At 51.4% G+C, this 17,167-nt stretch overlaps 1 pseudogene; it reads left to right on the top strand.

Annotated features, from left to right (window-relative positions):
* The window catches only part of LOC144953664 (uncharacterized), a 564,993-nt pseudogene that overhangs the window by 161,979 nt on the left and 385,847 nt on the right, over positions 1-17,167 (top strand).

Genomic DNA, 17,167 nt, shown 5'->3' with positions numbered 1-17,167 from the left:
CTTTCGTGACTGCAAGAATTCACATTCTTAGGTTTTTTTGGTAAAGTCGCGTAGGTAAAAAATAAAAAAATTAATGAAAGTAAAATAAAAATAAAATAAAAATCACGACGTTTCGGAGGCAACACAAGCCTCCATCTTCAGGTGGAACATTCACAGCACGATAGCTGTATCAAGTGAGAGAAATTCCAAGAAACAGTCCTTGTATATATACTGTTTGAGGGTGGCAGGAGCCAAGGTAGGCCCTGAATATTATTTTTGTGAGGTTCGGTGCGGCTGAAGCACGCTGTTAGGAATGAGCCTTTGTTGTGTAAACTAGGTGCGGATGATATAAAGGTGCGTGTAAAATGGACTGAGCCTTTTTGTTATGTAGAGATGATGCGGCTGAAATCAGCCGCCACTCCTGTCTCTGTGTGCCACAGTGCTGGCCCTCAACAAGCGCTGCTAATTTTGCTACTCGATCTAACAGCACTTGTCCCGACAGTGTGCCGAAGCTGTACGGGTGACCTTTGTCTTCATGTCAACCATGTGCAGATTCTGGGGATGCCTCCAAGGTACATGGTGAATGCAGCACCCGACAGAACGCAGTTCTTTGGTGAGTTGAAGCGTGGAGTGATCGACAGACCGGATTCAGTTTTAGGGAGTGGCCTCAGGCTGTTGTTATTTTGTTTTTGAGGGGGCGTCTTTGTATTTTACATTACTTGGGTGTGTGGGTGGGTAAATGGGTGTGTGGGCAAGTGGATGGGTATGTGGGTGAGTAGGCGAGTAGGTTGGTGGGTAATTGGGCGAATGGGTGAGTGGGTGGGTGGGTGGGTGAATGGGTCAGTGAGAGGGTGGGTGGGTGAGTAGGTGGGTAGATGAGGGGGTGGGTGAGTGGGTAGGTGGATAGGTGAGTGAGCGATTGGGTAGGTGGAAGTGTGTATGGGTGGGTAGGTGGATGAGTGGGTTGATGAATCGGTCAGTAAGTGGGTAGATGGGCGATGTGGTGGTTGGTGACTTCGTCTCTTGCGCTGTGTATGGCTCCTGCAGACCATCGGGGGAAGATGTTCTGCCCAGGCAAGAAAAGGGTTCCGGGGAGCTTCCCACTTCACAGGGTGCTCAAAAGCGATGACCCGGAGTTTGTCGAATTCATCAGCTCCTGTTTGCGGTAAGAACCACCCACCACTCCCACGCCCTCCCCACGAGGATTCCCCCCTCCAATTGATCGGCGAACGCTCTCCACCGATCACCAGGAAGATGTGGCGCTGAGTGGACCTGCCAATAAGCGGTACCACTGGCCCTCTGTGGAGTTAGCCCTCTGTGGAGGAGTGGGAGGTCTGTCCAAGCCACTGCTGGTCATCAGAGGACTGCCACTGCTACTGTGGCTTCCGCTGCTGCTGTGCGTTCCTGGACCTCGTGGGAGAAGGGAAGGAACATCAAAGCTCTCACCATGCCTCTCTCACCACGTGGCCACGTGTGTCCCCCGTGCATCTCTCAACAGATGGGATCCGAATTGTCGTATGACGCCAGCGCAGGCGCTGGCTCATAACTGGCTCCGGACCGCGGCCACCAGCACCACCACGGCCAGCAAAGCCACCACCACCTTTGCTGCTCCTGGCAGTGTGAAGCGCTCTGGAGCTGCTGAGCGACGGTAAGCCACCATCTGCTTGTCCAGTGGTCAAGGCAGTCTATAGGGGGGTGCGGGGCCTGGGGCAAGTTACACGGTGTGGGCTTTCGAATCGTGGAGAAATCCTCCTCTTTCAGTCTTAAATAGAGCGATAAATGTGATGTCATCACTTGTGAGCCAATCCGGAGCGATAGCCTACGTGTTAAACGGAAGTATTGCGTCTGACACCGTGACATCGAAGCGCAGGGCCCCCCAAAGCGCGGGGCCCGGGGTGGTCACCCCCCGTACACCGTACCCAGGGGACGACTCTGCTCCTGTGTGTGTGTGTGTGTTTAATATCGATTTATCTTCATTGCTACTACTTCTACGCTTATTTAGCCAGCATGAGCCTCACTCAGTCTCAAGACTTTGTTTCAGGAGGGTCCTGCCAAGTTTTTTGCAGTACAGAACAAATGTACTGCTCTTTCAACACTGGTGGAGATGTCCATCCAACACTGGTTGCACGGCGTGTTTGTGAGGGTTCAGTTGCCAAACCCAGAGGAATGGAAGTTACATTTTAATGTGCAATTTTATTGAAGGATCGTGTTGTCTTGGTGTGGTGTGAGGCTGTTTTTGTTGCTGTTTCGCTGCGTTGCCCAAGCTTGCATTTAGTGTTGAAAAACTGACAGGATTTTATTTACTTATGCCATTTGTATTTATACGCTTTTTTTTTTCAGTATACTTTGGACTCCTTTTGTTTTGTTTGTTGTTGTAACCTGCTGACCCTGTGACTTGACCGGACATCTGTGAAAGAAGAGCTTCATAGCTCATCAGACTCCTCTTCATCCAGTTTAAATAAAGATTCTGATTCTGGAAACCCATGCAGGGGGGGGCGGGGGTGGGGGGCGGGCATGGTAGGGTGGTTGGTAGAACACACTCCACATCCCACACAGAGAAAGTGGCCCACGTATGGGACTCAAACCCAGGTCCTCTCTGGCTGTGAGTTCCAGCCAAAGAGAACGTGTAGATTCGGTTATATACGGATTTATTTTTCCATAATTGGTTTCTGGGTGAGGACAGATAATGAAGTGGCAACATCTTTCCCAAGTTGCCCTTCATCCACTGAGACACCGCCAGACTAATGCCCATTTCGTAACCAGACTCACCGTGGGCAAAGGTATGCTGCATTATTGCGGCACTGTTAATTAGCTGGGTTAATCTTCTGCCGCACACAGTTAGTCCACCCGTAGACGATGGGGGGGAGGGGGGGGGACTGATTTCTGCTGGAGCAAAAAGTTGTAACGGTGTCGTGCGCATCTCTTCACAGAGTGGAGCCGGCACAGCGCCCATCCTCCTTGCTCACCCAGGCCTCTAAAGAGAAGTTGAAGGTTGTGGAGGAAGAAGAGACCATGGTGGAGGAGCTGGTGGTGCTGGAGGAAGAGGAGACGCTGGTGGAGGAGTTGGTGGTACAGGAGACCCTTGTGGAGGAGTTGGTGGTACAAGAGGAGACCCTGGTGGAGGAGTTGGTGGTACAGGAGACCCTGGTAGAGGAGTTGGTGGTACAGAAGACGCTGGTGGAGGAGTTGGAGGTACAGGAGGAGACCCTGGTGGAGGAGTTGGAGGTACAGGAGACCCTGGTGGAGGAGTTGGTGGTACTTGAGGAGACGCTGGTGGAGGAGTTGGTGGTACAGGAGACCCTGGTGGAAGAGTTGGTGGTACAGGAGACCCTGGTGGAGGAGTTGGTGGTACAGGAGGAGACCTTGGTGGAGGAGTTGGTGGTACAGGAGGAGACCTTGGTGGAGGAGTTGGTGGTACAGGAGGAGACGCTGGTGGAGGAGTTGCTGGTACAGGAGACCCTGTTGGAGGAGTTGGTGGTACAGGAGGAGACGCTGGTGGAGGAGTTGGTGGTACAGCAAGAGAAGAGGAAGCATGGGAGCCTGGCCCGCATAGGGAGAGCCATCCGCTCACTCCTCCGACGTGTGCTGCTTTGTGGTGGCCGGTCCACTGCACAGTAGGGGTGGTGGAGGTGGTGGATGGGTGTGAACCCTGACGACTTTCACCACACTCACCACACTCACAACACTCACCCTGTACCCACCCACCCTGTGATACCCTCCACCCACCACCCACACCTTGCACCCACCCAGTCCTTGATAACCTGCACCCACCACACACACCCTGCATCCACCACACACACCCTGCACCCACCACACACACCTTACACCCACCACACACACCCTGCACCCACCACACACACCCTACACCCACCACACACACCCTGCACCCACCACCCACACCCTGCATCCACCCACCCTGTGATACCTTGCACCCACCACACACACCCTGCACCCACCACACACACCCTGCACCCACCACACACACCCTGCACCCACCACACACACCCTGCATCCACCCACCCTGTGATACCCTGCACCCACCACACACACCCTGCACCCACCACACTCACCCTGCACCCACCACCCACACCCTGCATCCACCCACCCTGTGATACCCTGCACCCACCACACTCACCCTGCACCCACCACACACACCCTGCACCCACCACACTCACCCTGCACCCACCACACACACCCTGCACCCACCCACCCACCCTGTGAAACCCTCCACTCACCACACACACCCTGCACCCACCACACTCACCCTGCACCCACCACACACATCCTGCACCCACCACCCACACCCTGCACCCACCACACTCACCCTGCACCCACCACACACACCCTGCACCTACCACACTCACCCTGCACCCACCACACACACCCTGCACCCACCACACACACCCTGCACCCACCACACTCACCCTGCACCCACCACACACACCCTGCACCCACCACACTCACCCTGCACCCACCACACACACCCTGCACCCACCACACTCACCCTGCACCCACCACACACATCCTGCACCCACCATCCACACCCTGCATCCACCCACCCTGTGATACCCTGCACCCAACACACACACCCTGCACCCACCACCCACACCTTGCACCCACCACCCACACCCTGCACCCACCACACTCACCCTGCACCCACCACCCACACCTTGCACCCACCACCCACACCCTGCACCCACCACACACACCCTGCACCCACCACCCACACCCTGCACCCACCACACACACCCTGCACCCACCACACACACCCTGCACCCACCACCCACACCTTGCACCCACCACACACACCCTGCACCCACCACACTCACCCTGCACCCACCACACACACCCTGCACCCACTACACACATCCTGCACCCACCACCCACACCCTGCATCCACCCACCCTGTGATACCCTGCACCCACCACACACCCTGCACCCACCACCCACACCTTGCACCCACCACCCACACCCTGCACCCACCACACTCACCCTGCACCCACCCACCCTGTGATACCCTCCACCCACTACCCACACCCTGCTCCCACCACACACACCCTGCACCCACCCACCCTGTGATACCCTCCACCCACCACCCACACCCTGCACCCACCACACTCACCCTGCACCCACCCACCCTGTGATACCCTCCACCCACCACCCACACCCTGCACCCACCACACTCACCCTGCACCCACCCACCCTGTGATACCCTCCACCCACCACCCACACCCTCCACCCACCACCCACACCCTGCACCCACCCACAGCGTGATAACCTCCACCCACCACACACACCCTGCACCCACCCACAGCGTGATACCCACTACCCAACATACTCCACACAGAGGGTTAGTGGTTTAAGAGGGTTAGGGGTTTAGGGGTATAGGGATTTAGGGCTATAGGGGTTTAGAGGGTGATGGGTTTAGAGGGTTGGAAGTTTAGAGGGTTCGATATTTATCGGACTAAGTTTATGGGTTGACAGGTTTAGAGGATGATGGGTTTAAGGGTTTAGAGGGAGGGTTTTAAAGGGTAAGGGGTTTATAGGTTTAGGTGTTTAGATGGCTATTGTTTTAGGGGTTTAGGGACTTAAAGGGTTAGGGGTTCAGAGGGTTAGGGTTTTAGAAGGTTAGGGTTTAGAATATTATGGGTTAAGAGATTTAGATAGTTAGGTGTTTAAAGGTTTAGAGGCTTTATGGGTTTCGATATGTAGAGGTTTAGTGGTTTAGAGGGTTAGAAGTATAGAAGGTTATAGGTTTTAGAGTTTATTGTTTTTTTAGGGGTTTAGTTTAGGGGTTCAGAGGTTTAGGGTTTTTATGGTATAGGTGCTTAGAGGGTGAGGGGTTTAGAAGGTTAGGAGTTCATTGGGTTATGGTTTAGAAGGTTATGAGTTTAGAGAATTAGGTGTTTAAGAAGTTTAGACAGTTTATGGGTTTTGATTGTTAGATGTTTATTGGTTTGGAGGGTTTGGAGTTTAGAAGGTTATAAGTTTAGGGGTTTAGATGTTTTGGGGTTTAGGAAATTTTACTAATTGGTCTTTGGTTCTTTCGGTAAAGTCATGTAATTAGAAAGAAAAGAAAACAAATCACAACGTTTCGATCGCAACACAAGCGGTCGTCATCAGGCAAAGGAGTCAGCCTCTAAACGCAAACAGTTTATAAGGGTTTGGGATGAGCGTAGCCCAAGTGTATCAACAGCACTAGGAGCATGGGCGGTGCACGAGTGCCAATGCAGCAACAATGCCAATGAAGCAACAATGCCAATGTATCAGCAATGCCAATGCAGTGGGCGAGAGAGCTGCTGTGGCAAGATGTTATATAGGTGTAATAAACGACTGGACCACGATGTCTGGCTCAGTGTCCTTTATTATTCGGTTCGTGCTGTACACCCACACGGCTGTCTTTACTCTGTAGCTTCTCCACGGTGCTGACTCCAATGTCGGCCCGATCCACAACAGCAGCTCCGCTGCTGTTTCTCTCACACAGCCCCCCTTGGCTGTACTCTCTGCTGCTCTTCTCCCTCCGCAGCTCTCACAGCTTCTTGCTCTCTCTCTCTCTCTCCGCAGCTCCTCCTGGCAGCCACACCGCTGCCTCTAACAAGCAGCCCCCTCTCTCTCTCTCTCCGCAGCTCCTCCTGGCAGCCACACCGCTGCCTCTTAACACGCAGCCCTCCTGGCTGTCTCCTCCCCAGCTGCACACACTCCGCAGCTTCCTCTTATCTTCGGGGTTGGCTCCCGATGGCCGTCGGCGCCCCCCCTCTCCACACTTGCCCGCGTGGCCTCACTCTTTTCCGCTCACACCCCGACTGCCTTCCCCTTCCGGTTTACCCGCTTAAAAGCCCCGAACCTTCCCCCCACGTCACATGACTCCACCCTCCGTGACGTCACCTCCGGAAGGTCGCTTACGCCCGCATTACACCACCCTCCCCCGTAGAAAAATCCCAGCCGACCTCGGCTGACTAATAGCAAATCGTAATGCGGCGAACCGAGCTTCCCCCCCTAAAGGACACTAAGCATATAATGTAACAACAAGAACAACAACAACGCAATTAACATCAACGAACGTACAAAAGCATGCAATAAATACAACTGTAAGAAAAAAATAAACAGACAGCAACAATCAACGAAACGTAAGCGATTTGGAACGTGTGCGGGTCGCCGGCCCGTCCCGGACGGTCGGCGGCCCACTCGCAGAACGAGAACGCGATGAAAGTCGAGGAATGACAGGGGGTAATCCCCCTGTCGCAGCTGGAAGTCCACCGCCGTCCCGTGTCTCTAAAGAGTTAGTCCTGGGCTTGTCCTGTGACCGTGCCCGCAGCTGGGTCGGAAGGGCTGCAGGGCTCGAAGGTCCCGCAGACCTGGCAGGCGTCCTCCGAGCAGGGCCCCTCGTCCCCCGCAATGTCACGGCCGGCCTGTCTGTTTCGGAGGATCTTTAGCCGACTTGACCGGTGCCGAGGCCTCCTGCTGCGGCGGAGCCGGGAAGCGGGCCCAGCAGTCTCTGGCGTAGTGGCCCCTACGCCCGCAGCGGAAACATTCGGCCTCGTTGCGCCGAAGCGCAGGCCTCGCCTCCTGACGGCCCCGTTCTGGTAGCACCGCGCGCGGTCTCGGCCCGCCGCGTCCCGTCCATGGAGCGGAGGCGGCCGTCAGTTGTTGAGGGCCCCGGTCATCTGGAACATAGACGGCCTGCGCAGGGTTCCACCCCAACGCCTCCCCTTCTTTGACGGGCCCCCCCGTCCACGCCGTCACTTGTTTCCAGCGACGGAGGTTGAATTGCGCATCGAGACACTTAGCAGCCATCCGGGAAGTTAGCTTCTCATGCCCACACACAGGCATGGGGATCCCTAGATCCCGAGACAGCTCCAACATTTTCCCTAATATGAGAGGCTCAAGCAGGTCCTGTGGCGTCTCAGGATAAGCTGCCATGGCCAGCTCCAGCACCGCACCCCTGAACGCCACGGGCGACTCCTCTGGTGCTCGTTGTCGTTGAGCGAATCGCCGATGCGCATCATCTGGTGGCTCATAAGCATCGGCCATTTCTTGAAAAACACCACATAAAGTTGCCTTCTTATCGGTCGCTATGGAACGGAAGAATCGGACAGATTCGTCGTCCAGGAGAGTCGGCAACACCTCCAAAGCCTCCGCATCGGTCCATCTTGCTGTGCGTACCGCCGCCAAGAAGCGGCAGGCGAACGCGCTCCAGTCCCCACCGACGGAAAATTCTTTAACTGTTGTAAGGTGGCGACTCCGACTCCTCTTCCCGCCGTCTTCCAATGGTGGTGGTTGTGATGGCAAATTCAAAATGGCGTCGGCCCGCGGCGTGGCCAAGATGGCGGTTTGGCGCCACGGAGCGCGCAAAATGGCGGCCTCTTGCCGCGTGGGCAATGGCGGCGGCAGGACAGGCAACGTGGCGGCCCGCGGAGCACCACTTGCATCATCCATCGTCCCTGGCGCGACGAGATGGCATAGATGCGCCAGGACGTCCTTAAGTGCCTCCAGTTGTACCGCCATCGCTTGCCATCGTTGATCCGCGTCTGATGATGTGGACGGACCCGCCACCGCGCCAACATCCTCCACTCCTGTTCCCGTGGTCGCCTCAGCCGGGCTCTCCTCCACCACCCCAACAGGATCCATGGTTGGAGGGAGTTCGTCGTCGTCGGACGAAGAAGCCGATGCAGGCGCCGGAGTAACTTTCTTCCTCACTTGTTTCGACATGCCGTTGCACTTCTGACGCCAGTGTAATAAACGACTGGACCACGATGTCTGGCTCAGTGTCCTTTATTATTCGGTTCGTGCTGTACACCCACACGGCTGTCTTTACTCTGTAGCTTCTCCACGGTGCTGACTCCAATGTCGGCCCGATCCACAACAGCAGCTCCGCTGCTGTTTCTCTCACACAGCCCCCCTTGGCTGTACTCTCTGCTGCTCTTCTCCCTCCGCAGCTCTCACAGCTTCTTGCTCTCTCTCTCTCTCTCCGCAGCTCCTCCTGGCAGCCACACCGCTGCCTCTAACAAGCAGCCCCCTCTCTCTCTCTCTCCGCAGCTCCTCCTGGCAGCCACACCGCTGCCTCTAACACGCAGCCCTCCTGGCTGTCTCCTCCCCAGCTGCACACACTCCGCAGCTTCCTCTTATCTTCGGGGTTGGCTCCCGATGGCCGTCGGCGCCCCCCCTCTCCACACTTGCCCGCGTGGCCTCACTCTTTTCCGCTCACACCCCGACTGCCTTCCCCTTCCGGTTTACCCGCTTAAAAGCCCCGAACCTTCCCCCCACGTCACATGACTCCACCCTCCGTGACGTCACCTCCGGAAGGTCGCTTACGCCCGCATTACATAGGTAAGAAAGAGGAGAGGAGCAAGGGGGGAGAGAGGGGGGGTAGGGGGATGAGGGGGCAGTGCATGAGCGCTAAGGGGAAAGAGGATGTAAAGCGGGGGGGAAGTGGGCGGGGCTGCAAGTGGGAGGCTGGGAACGCTGGTGATGCGGGGGGAAATAACACGGAATGAGCCTAACCCGTAAAAACAAAGTTTTTCACTATAAATCCTTTATATGCGTGGCAGCGAACTTAATATAAAGGATTTAAAAATATATTCGCCTGTGGAGGACACGGGGATCGATCCCGCGACCTTTGGCATGGGAAGCGAGGGCGCTACCAACTGCGCTACTCCGCCACGGCCTGTGGAGGGGTTACGCTCTGGGCTCTTATACTGTGACGTTCAGCCAAAGCAATGAATGAGTTCTATTTGAATATATGTAAAATATTTTTTTTTTGCCTAAAAAGTGTAACATTTTGGGAATTTTCACGAACATTAATTGTCTGTCACAACGAGTCTGTGTGGAAAATGTCAGCTCGATTGGATCACGGGAAGTGGGTTTAAAAACGAGCAAAAGATTTGCACGGTCCTAAGCAAGCAAGCACGCAAGCAAGCAAGCACGCAAGCACGCAAGCAAGCAAGCAAGCGAACTTAATATAAAGGATTTAAAAATAGACCAGTACCCGGCAGATCTGATGGAACAACCATGAACAATTAAGGGTTTACCTGGTTAATAACATCCTTCCCATGATTGCTCAATTTGTATCCATCTTGTCGGTTAAAGTTACGTCTATTTTATATATCTGGATGGCTTCATGAACAAACCTTTGATAGGAGTCCGAAGGTTTGCAGAGTACCTTGGTCTCGGAAGAAACAATATCATGCGAGCCCACAGCGTTATAACAATGTTCAGCCACGGCAGAGGTATTGGTTCTGACGTGTTTCAGATCTGCCTTGTGTTCGCGAACACGGTCCGAGACATGTCGTTTTGTTTCCCCAATGTAACTGCTAATGCAGGTACAGCTCAGTTTGTAGACTCCAGATGGGATTAGATCACGGATTTTGTGTACTGTATTGAATCGGACCTGGATCTTGAGTTTGTTTAAGATTTTGGAAATCTTTTTGGCAACACCTGCTATGTATGGTAACGTGATGGTTTTGATTACCTTCTCAGGGGGTTGTTTCTTCATAGTTGGAGAAACAGCTTTGCTAATAATGCGGTCCGAGTACCCATTCATCTTGAGGGCCTCGTGTACGTGTTCCAGTTCACTGGCTAGGTGGTGTTGGTCGGAAATGCAGTGGGCCCTATGGTGTAGTGTTTTGATGAGGGGATTATTCTGTGCCGGATGGTGGTGGGAATCAGGTTTCAGAAAGGAATATGTGTGGGTGGCTTTCCTATAGACAGTGTCCCAACGAGCTGTCAGGTCTCTTCTCAAACAAAACATACAGGAATGGTAGCTTACCATCCTTCTCCACTGTCATGGTGAATTTGATGGATGGGTGTATGGAATTGATGTGGTTGAGAAATTGGTTCAATGCTGGCAGGCCATGTGGCCAAATGACGAAAGTGTCATCTACATATCTCTTTCACAAGGAAGGGTGGATGTCTGGATGGCATTTGTTTCAAATTTATCCAGGAAAACATTCGCTATCACTGGTGATGAGGGAGAACCCATGGGGGTACCTTCATTTTGTTTGTAGAAAGTACCATTCCAGGTGAAGTAAGTGTTGGTAAGGCAGTGCCTAACCAGAGTAGGTACATCAAGATTCAGTCCATGTTGGACTAAATCTTCAATTATTGCTAAAGTGTCAGGTACCGGAACCTTGAACAACAGAGAAATTACATCAAAGCTGACGAGCAAATAATCTGGGGACAGTGAAATGTCCTTTATTAGAGAGACCAAGTGAGCTGTTACGTACTGCTAAGGTAGTCTTGCCCATGAATGAAAGCAAGGTATCAGACAGAAAACGGGCCAGTTTGTAGGTAGGTGAGTTGATAGTGGAAACGATTGGCCGAAGTGGAGTACCTTCTTAATCCATGATCTAATCCCATCTGGAGTCTACAAACTGACTTGTACCTGCGGTAGCAGCTACATTGAGGAAACGAAACGACATGTCTCGGACCGTATTCGCGAACACAAGAGAGATCTGAAACACGGCAGAACCAATACCTCTGCCGTGGCTGACCCTTGTTTTCACGTTGTGGGCTCGCATGATATTGTTTTTTCCGAAACCAAGGTACTCTGCAAACCTTCGGGCTACTACCAAAGGTTTGTTCATGAAGCCATACATTTTTATAAATATAGACATAACTTCAACCGAGAAGATGGATACAAATTTAGCAATCATTGGAAGGATGTTATTAACCAGGTAAAACCTTAATTGTTCATGGTTGTTCCATCATATCTGCCGGGTACTGGTCTATTTTTCCGGGTTAATTTCCCCCTGCATCCCCAGCGTTCCTAGCCTCCCACTTGAATCCCCGCCCACTCACTCTCCCCCCCCCCCCCCCAGGCTTCACGTCCTCTATCCCCTTAGCACTCAGGTAGCCCTCCCCCTATCCCCTTACCCCACTCCCCCCTCTCTCTCTCCCCCCTTGCTACTCCCCCCCCTTTCTTACCTATAAAACCTCTTGCCACGGCAGCTCTCTCACCCACTGCATTGGCATTGTTGCTGCATTCGCATTGCTGCTGCATTCGCATTGTTGCTGCATTGGCATTGTTGCTGCATTGGCATTGTTGCGACATTGGCATTGTTGCTGCATTGGCACTTGTGCACCACCCATGCTCCTGGTGGTGTTGATACACTTGGGCTATGCCCATCCCAAACTCTTATAAACTGTTTGCCTTTAGAGGCTGACTCCTTTGCCTGATGACGACCGCTTGTGTTGCGATCGAAACGTCGTGATTTATTTTATTTCTAACTACGTGACTTTACCGAAAGAATCAAAGAGTATGGATTCCTGCAGTCACGAAAGCTTCAAATCAAGATTCACTAATTGGCTGTCGGATGGTGGCGGGTTTAACGACGCATTTATATTTACACAATCTAACCCAACAAACCTTTATTATGGTATGAGAGGGTTAGGGTTGTAAAGGGTTATGGTTTTAGTGGTTTTGGGGTTTAGAGGGTGAGTGGTTAAGAGGAGCGGTCCTCAACCTTTTTGGTACCAGGGACCGGTTTCGTGGAAGAAATTTTTTCATGGACTGGAGGGGGGGGGGGGGGGTCACCATTGGGTCTTTCCCCCTTTTCAAAGAAGCTCTGCAGCGATGTTTGTTTTTTACTCATTTTGGCTAGGGTTAGCTTGTGAGCTTACCAAAACTGCGCAGTGCGGGAAAGAGGCGCAGACGGAAGTGGGCGGGCCATGCGCGGACTAAAATAAGTGTCGGATTCTGACTTCTCATCAGGAGTGTGCAACCTAGATCCCTCGCATGCGCAGTTTACAGTAGGGTTCGCGTTCCTATGATAATCTAATGCCGCCGCTGATCTGACAGGAGGCGGAGCTCAGACAGTAATGCGAGCGATGAGTGGCTGTACATACAGATGAAGCTTCGCTCGCTCGCCCACCGCTCACCGACTGCTGTGCGGCTCGGTTCCTAACATGCCACGGACCGATACCGGTCCGTGGCCCAGAGGTTGGGGACCTCTGGTTTAGAGGATTGGAGTTTAGATGGGTTGGGATTTAGAAGGTTGGGGATTTAGGGTTTTAGAAGGTTAGAGTTTATAAGGTTAGGGGTTTAGATGGTTAGGTGTTTAGAGGGTTGGTTTTTAAAGGTTTATAAGGTTAGGGGTTGAAAGAGGGGTTTAGAGCGTTCGGGGTTTAGAGGGTTAGGGGTTTAGAGGGTTAGAGTTTTCAGGGAAAGGGTTTAGAGGGTTTGGTGTTTTGAGGGTTCGTGTTTTAGATGGTGAGGGGGTTTAGAAAGTTAGGTGTTTAGAGGTGTCAAGGGTTTATGGATTTCGATTGTTAGAGGTTTAGTGGTTTAGAGGTTTAGGAGTTTAGTCATTTATAAGGTTATGGGTTTAGGAGTTTAAAGATTTCGGGGTGTTTAGGGAATTAGGGATTTAGAATGTTATGGATTTGAGGATTTTCAAGGGTTAAGGGGTTAGAGGGCCAGGGATGAGAGGGTTTAACACCTACACTTAATATTATCTGTAATAAAAGGGGGTTTTTTAAGTCTCCAACACAGCGGTGTGCTAAAGTAGAAACAAATTGGCATTTTTTGGTCACGTGATAAAATGTATGAATTGGCTGTCGGGTGGTGGCGGGTGTAATCACGCATTCACATTTACATGAACTTAAAGAGTTAAAGGGTTTAAAGAGTTAGATGTTAAGAGGGTTGGTATTTTAGGGTATACGGGTTTAGAGAGTTAGGGGTTTAGAAGGTTAGGTGTTTAAGAGGGTTGGGGTTTAGAAGGTTTGGGATTTAGGTTAGGAATTGAGAGTTTTAGAACGTTACGGTTTTGAGGATGAGAGGGTTAAGGGTAGAGTTTTATGGTTTAGAAGGTTATGGGTTTAGAGGGTTGTAGGTTTAGAGGGTTAAGTGTTTCGAGGTATAGCCATGGTAAGATAAAACATTGTTTAGTTTCATTTGTATATATGTAAATAATTTGTTTACCTCTCCTGTTGTGTTTTGTATTCTATTTTTGTTGTTACATTTTGACCCGCCTGACTGCACATCGTTGAAAAATATCTTTATTGCTCGTTAGATTCTTTCAGTACAAAATAAATACTTTTTTATTTTTATTCTTATTTGCCTCTGTACGAATCTATGGATTTAGGTGTGAGTTTTTTGGTCTCTTTGAATGTATGGATCTCTGTGTGAGGCTATGGGGTCTCTGTGTGAGTCTATAAGGTCACTGTGTGAGTCTGTGTGTTGGAGTCTATGGATGTCTGTTGAAATCCATGGGTCTCTGAGTATGGATGTTTGTGTGAGTCTTACATGCATAATGAGCGACTTCCGTAACACGTCGTGTAGAGGGTACTTCTTTTATTCATATACGGGCACAACAGCTTATCTCTCACTGAGTACAACACTGGATGTTAGCGTCTCTACGGGCTACACACACACGGCCGATCACTCAGCGTGGTTCCACCATCCGCACTCGGCCACGCCACTGGCTGGTGGCGTGCCGGGGAGGGTGATGGAAGCCGCAGGAGATCTTCCACGTGCTCGGACGATGGAGAGAGATGACGGCGAGCAAAGACTCCACACACGAACCCCCGAGCCCTCCTCCGCCCCCGCTTATATCACCGCAAGCGCGGCTAGGCTCCGCCTCTGGCCACGCCCTATCGTGGAACCATCGAGCGGGTTCCCGGAGCATCCCGGCCAGCCCCACCCATTACATTTGGCCCAGATACCTCTCCCTTTCGGATTGGATGTTGCTACAGCGGTGCCTGTACCCGTGCTTCCCTTTTCTAACCAGCAGGTGTCATCATGTCTTTAGACATGCACAAATTGAACTTAAAAAGGGTATTGAGGGTTGCGGAATCAGAATTGAATATTAAATTCCTGTAATGTTTTATAATAATAGACTTATTCCAGGAAAGCCACACTGAGTCATAGTAAGGTTCTGAATTGAGTTTTTATTTTAAGATATTTCGCCCAATGAATGACGAGCACTTATACAAGTGGAGGGAAACCGGAGCACCCGGAGAAACTCCACACTTACGATGGGGAAACACTGTAAACTGTATAGGTGAAGATGGCGACCATCCCACTTGCTGTACTGTCTTCTCCTGGCGAGACAGGTGATGGCACCTAGACGCCCAAGGGAAGTGGGTTTCACAACATTCACTGTGCGGGGATCCACCAACCCTCTCTACCTTCCACAGTGCCAGATTACAGGAGTGTGCCTGTAATCTAGCACTGTGTGATTGACAAGAACAATAATTATTTATAAAGTGATAACAATAATACTCATTTCTATTTGTAACGTGACAATAATTACTTGTACTTACGACATAATAATCATTTTACTTGTAACTTGATAGTAACGATAATAACTTCTACTTGTAATTTGATAACAAAAATATGTACTTGTACTTAGAATGTGACAACAACCCTATGGAACACCCAGTGATGAACAATGAACCCTATGGGAACCTTATGGCAGAGGTGGGACAAAGTCATTGTTATGCAAGTCCAAGTCGAGTCGCAAGTCATCAAATTCATGACTCGAGTCTGACTCGAGTCCAAGTCACATGACTCGAGTCCACACCTCTGCCTTATGGGAGCCTCAGTGAGTAACACTGAACCCTAAGGGAACACCAGTGAGTAACACTGAACCCTAAGGGAGCTCCAGTAACACAGAAACCTTAAACGAGCTCCAGTGAGTAACACTGAACCCTATGGAAGTGTCAGTGAGTAACATTGAACCCGAAGGGAGCGTCAGTGACGAATTCTGAACTCTATGGAAGCTCCAGTGAGTAACACCGAACCCTATTGGAGTGTCAGTGAGTAACACTGAACCCTATATAGGAGACCCAGTGAGTAACACTGAACCCTACGGGAGACCCAGTGAATACAACTGAACTCTAAAGCCACCTACTCACTCTTCTTAGTTCTTTCGGTAAAGTCACGTAGAAGGGAAGTAATAAAATAATAAAAATGAAACATAATAAAACAATTCTCACGACGTTTCGGCCACAACGCAAGCAGCCGTCCTCAGGAGAAAACCAGGTCTGTCGAGGCGACAGCGTCTGAATGACGCTGTCTTTCCGACAGACCTGTTCTTCACCTGAGGACGGCTGCTTGCGTTGTGGCCGAAACGTCGTGAGAATTGTTTTGTTATTATTTTTTACTTCCCTTCTACGTGACTTTACCGAAAGAACCAAGAAAATGAATCCCTGCAGTCACGAAAGCTTTAAATCGAAACCTACTCACCCCTTAGTGTGCTGATTCGGTCTTCATAAGTGATTGCTAACAGCACTTACCTCAACAGTCTCTTCAGGCTATACAATGAATCCCATACATGGAATGTATGTCTTTGTGTGCGAGTTTGTGAGAGAGTTTGCGTGTGCGAGTGAGTTTGTGTGCGCAAGTCAGTTTGTGAGAGTAAGTTTGTGCGAACGAGTGTAGTGTAGCGGTGAGTGTGCTGCGCTACGAGCCTGGTGACCCAGGCTTGATTCCCTCTCACAGTCAACACCAGTTTCAAATGAGTACCTGAGAGAGTGGATGTGAATGAGTGGGTTGGTCAGTGAATTTCTGAGTGAGTCGGTGAGTGAATGGATCAGTGAGTGGATGATTGAGTTGGTGAGTTTTTTAGTGATTGGGTGGATGGGTGCATGTGTAAATGCAGTACAGGGGACTAGCGGTCACAGGGGGTAATGACAGGGGAATTAGCAATGGAAGAGACTAGGGGCCACAATGGGTAATTACAGGTTAATGAATAGACAGGGTGAACGATCTGCGGTCTATGAGAAGGATCGAGAATAAGGCTGTGGCCAAGTGACAGAAGGGAGCAGGTGTGGATCAGGGACCAAGAGCCATCGAGAAGGTTCTAGAGAGGGGGCGTGGTCACGGGTTAAGGGATGGCCACGCATAGGATAAAACGTGTCGAAAACGAGAGGCTCGGGGCTGCTGAAGCCGGGGTATTCGCCTGTCAAGTGTTCGTGCCTTCAATGAAGATCACCGACAAGAAACGTGTCTCCTGGTGTCATTACAACTGGTGTCAGAAGTGGGGTACCATCATGTCACGGTATAACCGAGGGAAGAACCCACCCGAGACGACCTTTGACAAAGGAAAGGACGAGGGGGAGACCTTCCTTCAGTCAGCCCCGGGAGGCGGGGTCCTGGTCAACAACCCTCTAAGTGAAGAGGAAGCTGCGGTGGCAACTAGGGGAGGGGGGGGTGCAGGCGACCGACAGCAGCTACAAATCATGGAGG

The sequence above is a fragment of the Lampetra fluviatilis genome, chromosome 80, assembly GCF_964198595.1.
Source record: "Lampetra fluviatilis chromosome 80, kcLamFluv1.1, whole genome shotgun sequence".
In the NCBI taxonomy this organism is placed as follows: Eukaryota; Metazoa; Chordata; class Hyperoartia; order Petromyzontiformes; family Petromyzontidae; genus Lampetra; species Lampetra fluviatilis.
Note: the sequence above shows the minus strand (reverse complement) of the source record. Positions and strands in the feature narration are given on the sequence as shown.